This window comes from Gymnoscopelus microlampas (genome assembly GCF_963454915.1).
Source record: "Gymnoscopelus microlampas genome assembly, chromosome: 23".
NCBI lineage: Eukaryota > Metazoa > Chordata > Actinopteri > Myctophiformes > Myctophidae > Gymnoscopelus > Gymnoscopelus microlampas.
The window spans coordinates 18,117,433-18,124,789 of NC_139960.1; positions in this window are offsets into that span (position 1 = coordinate 18,117,433).

A 7,357-nucleotide genomic window follows, 5' to 3' on the forward strand; every position below is an offset into this window, starting at 1 on the left:
ACCAGTGGGATTTGAACTCATGGCCTCTGGATCATGTATACTACGTCTCAACCCATTGAGCTAACAGATGGCTGACAAGTACAGCCTTCCTGGAAGTTTTCAGTTGATCTTCTGGAAGCCAGTCTGCAAAGGAAAGAATCATAGGAAAGACATCAATGGGATTTGAACTCATGGCCTCTGGATCATGAATACTGCGTCTCAACCCATTGAGCTAACAGATGGCTGACAAGTACAGCCTTCCTGGAAGTTTTCAGTTGATCTTCTGGAAGCCAGTCTGCAAAGGAAAGAATCATAGGAAAGACATCAATGGGATTTAAACTCATGGCCTCTGGATCATGAATACTGCGTCTCAACCCATTGAGCTAACAGATGGCTGACAAGTACAGCCTTCCTGGTAGTTTTCAGTTGATCTTCTGGAAGCCAGTCTGCAAAGGAAAGAATCATAGGAAAGACATCAATGGGATTTGAACTCATGGCCTCTGGATCATGTATACTGCGTCTCAACCCATTGAGCTAACAGTTGGATGACAAATATAGCCTTCCTGGTAGTTTTCAGTTGATCTTCTGGAAGCCAGTCTGCAAAGGAAAGAATCATAGGAAAGACATCAATGGGATTTGAACTCATGGCCTCTGGATCATGAATGCTGCCTCTCAACCCATTGAGCTAACAGATGGCTGACAAGTACAGCCTTCCTGGTGCTTTGACTTGAACAACAAACAAGACAAATAACTTTAAAAAAATGTGTTACAGCATAAATATAAATCTTTTTCATGGGGGGCCCTGACACAACATCTTTTCACATTGGGGTCCACTGCCCAAATACATGTCAATTTGGGGGGTTGACAACAAAACGTTTCAGAACCGCAGATTCCAAGGAAACAGCTGTAGGTGAATGGATAGAGTCACTGACTAGTGAGCCGCAGGTAACAGGTTCAAGCCTCAGCTACAGCAGCAAGTCAGGATGTCAAATCAAATAGGTATTATTAGGAGTGAAATGGTTGTGTTTCTTCACCCCAACTGCACATGACATCAGTTTACATGTACGTTATTTTCAGTGATGAAGACAAACCGCACAGACGTTCACTGTACTTTAGTACATTTTGTAAACTTATGACTCTGAGTAGAGTATAGCCTGACTTAAACAAACAAATAACAACTTAGTATAGTCAGATTATTTTTTACACAACTTACATTTTGTAATCAAACTACCGAAACGAAAGTTGGTCACCACCGAAACGAAAGTTAAATCCGAAATAATCATTAAGTGTGCAGGCCAAAATCGTCCCCCCAAAAACCTGTTAGGAGTACGTTTCAGGCAATTTAGAGTTGATTGGTAGTACTTTGTAGTGACTTTTTTGGTCCCTAACACCACAAATGGTTTACATACTCTTTACGAATGTCTTACGCATCATTTGCTTAACATGAATGATAATTCTAGTAATTGTTTGGTGTCTGCATTCATGAAAGCCAGGTAGTTTGCAACAGGTAAGGAGAAAGTCCACATTAACAGACAGTCATAAATGATGAACTGTCTTCACTTTACTGTAGGGCACATAATAACATGTACAAAGGATTTATAGATATTTTAGAAATGTTTTACAAAGCATGTTAAACATGAACAAACACATTAACAGACAGTTGTAAATGATGAACTGTCTTCACTTTACTATAGGGCACATAATAACATGTACTAAGGATTTATAGATACTTTAGGAATGTTTAACAAAGCATATGTTAAACATGAACAAGCTACCAATAGCTTGTATATATTATGTAACATCAGTTACAAATGATTTAATAATCATTTACAGATGTATTATACATGGCTTATTCATGAATAGTTGCTAATACCTTTATAGATGATTTGTAACCGTAGTTATAAAGGTTTTAGTAATCATTTACAAATGTCAATAAACAGGTTGTTAATGATTTGTTAATAGTCTACAAACTGCTTATAAACGTTTATAAATGCTTTAGAATGGGTCGTTACAAATGATTTAATAATCTTTTACAGATGTATATAAATGGCTTATTCATGAATAGTTCACTACTTACTAATACTTTACAAATGATTTGTAACTGTAGTTATAAAGGTTTTAGTAATCATTTACGAATGTCAACAAACAGGTTGTTAATGATTTGTTAATAGTTTACAAACTACTTATAAACGTTTATAAATGCTTTATAACGGGTCATTATTGTAAAGTGCTACCCTGACTTGTTCTGTTAACTTAGCCTGGCAAAGTTTGTACCCTTTTCCTTTTAAATATCCATTGCCATTGACAATGTATTGGGCGCTTAAAGTTAAATATTTCAAAAACTACAAATCATTTCAAAGTAAAACATCTCAAGGATGCATGTCCACAGTAAGGGGGAATTGTTGTACTGTGAATGGAGTTTCTAGGTGAAAGTGTTTTTTTGAGGTCCCAAAACCTTCCATCCGCCTCCATTATAAATCTCTGAACTTTTAAAGGAGTACAATTCTAAAACTATGCAACATTTCAAAGATTCCTTTTCAGGCAAACATGTCCACAGTAAGATGAACATTTTAAAGTATGAATGATGTTACTAGGCGTGGTGACCCTCTGACTGGGTGACCCTCTGACAAGCACTTGGAATTGTAGGAGTTGAGACATTGCATTTAGTTTGACTCTGTTCCACAGATACATATTGTGAAAATATCTGATATACAAGCTCACAACGCCTCGCACAATGTTTGCCTATTTCTTACGTATTATCTGACAAATTGGCCAATCTGGTATTAAAAAGGTGTTGAAAGTCATTAAATTGTAACTTTAGAAATGTGCAGATACTCTACACTTATACTGTATGTTGGTTTGTTTACTGTTTAGTGAGAAAACAATGTTGCACATTAAGCCATCATCTGTGGACCCACCCCCGCCCCCAAATCATTTGGGGGTCCCCACTCACAGGTTGAGAATCACCGCACCTGACAACGGAAGTAATACATTTTTTTGTGCATGATGCAATCAAGAACCTTGTTGTCTTTTTGTAAACCAACTCGTCGAGTGCATAAGTGCATAAGTGATAAGGTGAACCCTAAGGTTAAATCCAAAAATACATAACCTCATCACACTCAGAGGGGAGGCCATAGAAGACGTGGAGCATTTCACTGAGGGAGGAACATCAGCAGGGAATGGGATGGAGGAGCAGACAGGGACATAGAGCTACGCATCAGTAAACAGGGCAATTTGGCTATCAAAGCAGCTCTCCAACAACACCGAGCTATGTATCTCCAACACCAACGTGAAGCCTGTCCTGCTCTACCGTGAAACGTGGAAGACCACTGATAGGCGGGCCTCACAAGCAAGAGTTGTGGAGGTTCACAAACCAGGATGACATATAGATCAAAACAAGAAAGTGGAGCTGGATAGGTCACACCCTTAGGAACGACACCGAAAACATCATGTTGTTCTTGTCCTGAATACTTGCACTTCAGTCACATTAATTTATTATGCAGATTAGTATATTATGCACTTTATGCCTCTCCTCTCTCTTTTATGATATGACTCTCTATCTGTCTTTTAACTGCAATGATGAGCCTGTACAACTAAGAATTTCACCCACCTGACTTGCAATGTGATGTGACAATAAAGATTGATTCTGATTCTGAATAGAAATCACTGCTTTATTGCCACATAATATTCACATTCTGTGTGACTCATGACACAAACAACAGTTCGCAAAATATGCATGCAAGATATCTAAAAATTAAGGGGCTGATTGCCTTGCCACTTGCATTCATACTCCCAGGAAACATTGACTGACCCCATGACCCCTTTCCTCTAGCTTCACCCTTATGCACCAAATCTCCATGTTTTCTTTGTTTTAAACACACTTTAGCTTTTTAATTATGGCACTTTATTTCACTGTGAAGCTTTTGGGGCTCCTATAATGGCAATGTCAGTATGAAGGAACAGCACTGCCTCTTTTAACTCTTTTAATGCCTTTTTATGCCTTATATAAAGCACTTTGAATTGCCTTCGTGTATCAAACGTTCTTTACAAATAAACTTGCCTTCCATGTGTAAAAACTATTACAGTTTTTCTCTAAACGAGCAAGGCAATATTGTTTCCAGCTTCAAGGACTGCTAGAGCAACCAATTAATTAAATTGTAATTAGAAAATGACTTCAGCCAGCCATAGACATAGCTCTGTTGTCTGGCTCTGATACCAACACTACTCAGTGCTTGCAGGGAATCAATTGAATGAACTCTGTCATCGTAAGCTCAACAGAGTCCTCTGCTGGAGAGATGGGGATGTTGCACTAAATACACCTGATTTCCAAGCATCTTCCATGAAGGTTAGACCGGAGATGTCCTGGAGATGCAGAACTTTTCTGGTTTACATTTTAGACATTTGAACACAGACTCATTTATACAAATTGCATTAACCCTATTCAACAGAAGACACGGCAAAGGGTCAAGTAAATCGAGTGCCAAGAAAAACAATTACGTTCTACTAAGGAACTATATAGTTCATAGTTGTCAGTATCATATAGTTTAGTCAGTATCATAGAATCATAGTAGTAGTTGTCAGTATCATATAGTTTAGTCAGTATCATAGAATCATAGTTGTCAGTATCATATAGTTTAGTCAGTATCATAGAATCATAGTTGTCAGTATCATATAGTTTAGTCAGTATCATAGAATCATAGTAGTTGTCAGTATCATAGAATAATAGTAGTTGTCAGTATCATATAGTTTTAGTATCATAGAATCTAGTTTAGCCAGAATCATCGTAGTTGTCAGTATCATATAGTTTAGTCAGTATCATATAGTTTTAGAATCATAGTAGTCAGTATCATAGAATCTAGTTTAGTCAGAATCATAGAATCTAGTTTAGTCAGAATCATCGTAGTTGTCAGTATCATAGTCAGTATCATATAGTTTTAGAATCATAGTAGTCGGTATCATAGAATCTAGTTTAGTCAGAATCGTAGTTGTCAGTATCATATAGTTTTAGAATCATAGTCAGTATCATAGAATCAAGTTTAGTCAGAATCGTAGTTGTCAGTATCATAGTTTTAGAGTCGTAGTAGTAGTCAGAATCATAGTTGTCAGTATCATAGAATCAAGTTTAATCAGTATCATGTTAATAGACGATGAGAGCAGTCATAGTGCCATGCAGAGAATTTCTTTTGTGTTGTTCGTCAAAGAGGAATGAAGACGATGTCACAGCAAGGCCGCCGATAGCTCTTCCTGCTCTCTGCAGTAACTTCTTTGTCGAGGTTGGGCCGGTCCTGCATTCTCTGCTTGGGTGGCCGGTCGCGGTCCTCCGTTCACTGCTTGGGCGACCAATCCTGGTCCTGGATTTACTGTTTCACTGACCAGTTAAATATTTCCCCAGACCAAGGATGAGCAGGAACAGCAAGGATTAGATTAAAAAAAAAAGTTTGATTTTTACACTTCAGGCAGGAGTCGATCCCGTTCTCCCGGTGTGTGTCCGAACGTTGATATTGTTGTGCTGCAAAGTGTAGAGACGCTGCCTTCATGATCTGATCTGATCTAAACTCCACTCACTCTTTACCCTCTAGGCCTAGGGGGCTACAGAAGCACTAGTCAAAAGCAACACAGAAAGCAGCGAGGATTAGCCAGGACTATTGCGAAGCGGACTAAGTCACAGCACAAGGCCTAGTAGCGTCTTATCTCTAGGGCTCGTCGATAAGGGCCGCGGGTTCAAGTCCCACTGAAGCATGGGTACTGAAGATCGTCTCATCCATGCGTGAGCGGGGTGGGTTTGGAGAGTTATTCCTGGGATTTCCAGATAATAAAGCGGAGGGGTTATCCACCTGTTTCCTAGGCTTGTGTTTTCCACTTCCTGTCGAATTTCATTGGATATCATTAGTCATCTGGCCGGTTTCATTGGATCAAAAGACAGGAAGTGGAACACAGTGAAAAGCCTAGGAAACAGGTGGATAGAAAAAATATAAACGGATGAGTAGGATGATATTTTGTTAAGTGCACCGCATGCTTAACCACATGAACCCTAAGGTCCCAATTTGGCTGAGCTTGTATATCTGCTATTTTTGAAGAGCCAAAGAAATCTTAAAAATGACACAGATGCATCCCCAGTCTTAGTGGGTTACTTACGTGGTTAAAATACAGAGAAGTATACCATAGGAACATTCGCTCACAGGTGAGTAGGACATTCATATAATATGGAGTTACGTTTCAGCCCGACAGCAACGAACAGCAGAAAACCCTCGTTCACAGAGTGACATGGTGCAATGTACAACTTAATACATAAAATATTGAAGTGGTCCGTACAAAACGACTGTAGCTGCAGCGATATTACTTATATTCCCTGTGCAAAAGCACCGCTGGCAACGACAATCAACGTTTAAACCTTTAAACCGTGGTCGTTTGTTTTTCCGGTTCAGGTTCAAAACATGGCAGGCTGGTAAACAATGCAACTACAGCTAATACAATTAACCCATTCAATCCGGGAACGCGTCCCCGTCATTTTTAGATTTCTTTGGCTAATCAAAAATAGCAGATATACAAGCTCATACGCCTTGTAGATCTGCTGTTTTCAAAGTGCTCAATCCTAATAGGCTACTTGAATCAAAGTGTAGATACTCATGAGGTCAAATGAGGCTCAACACTAAAAGTGAACATTGCTCTGTCAAATTTGTGCTTGAGCACATGTAACAGCTTGGGATATATATGAGGCAATGGTATTATGTTATGAGATATGTAAGCACTGAATGCTTCTGTTAAAATCCAATAAACAAACGTTTTAAAACCATTGTGCTCGAGTTTAAGTAGGCTACTTGCTTAAAAGTAAGTATTCAAAAGTACAAATTACAACATATTTTCCAGAACTTTTCACAATATTTGAAATAGTGCTTTAGTGATCGATTCGTAATGTACTTTATCCCTTCCTGTGTAAAATGTAGTGCAATGACAGTATCAAAAAATGGAAATACTGCTGATACTCAAAAATGGACTGAAGTACAGCACTCGGGTAAATGTACTCCCTATATTAACACTACCTTACGAAAGCTCTCCATTCTGAAAATAATACATTATTGTACCGTGCCTGGGGAGTTGTCACCATTATGACTTTACCTAAATGTTTCTTGTATTTATCAAGACACCAAAAACATCCCTTATGGGATTATAGGACACCAAAAACATCAAACAATATTTGATTAATACCCCAAAACTAAACATATTACACATGTTTTCTTTGTCCGTTTGTCCCGTGCTTTCTCTAAATATTCTGCAAGTGCGGATATCTTATCTTCAGAAATCTATGCAAGTCTCTCTGCATCACTTAACCATATCAAATCGAGGTTTTTGCACCCATTAATAATTTTTTGGCCGCAGC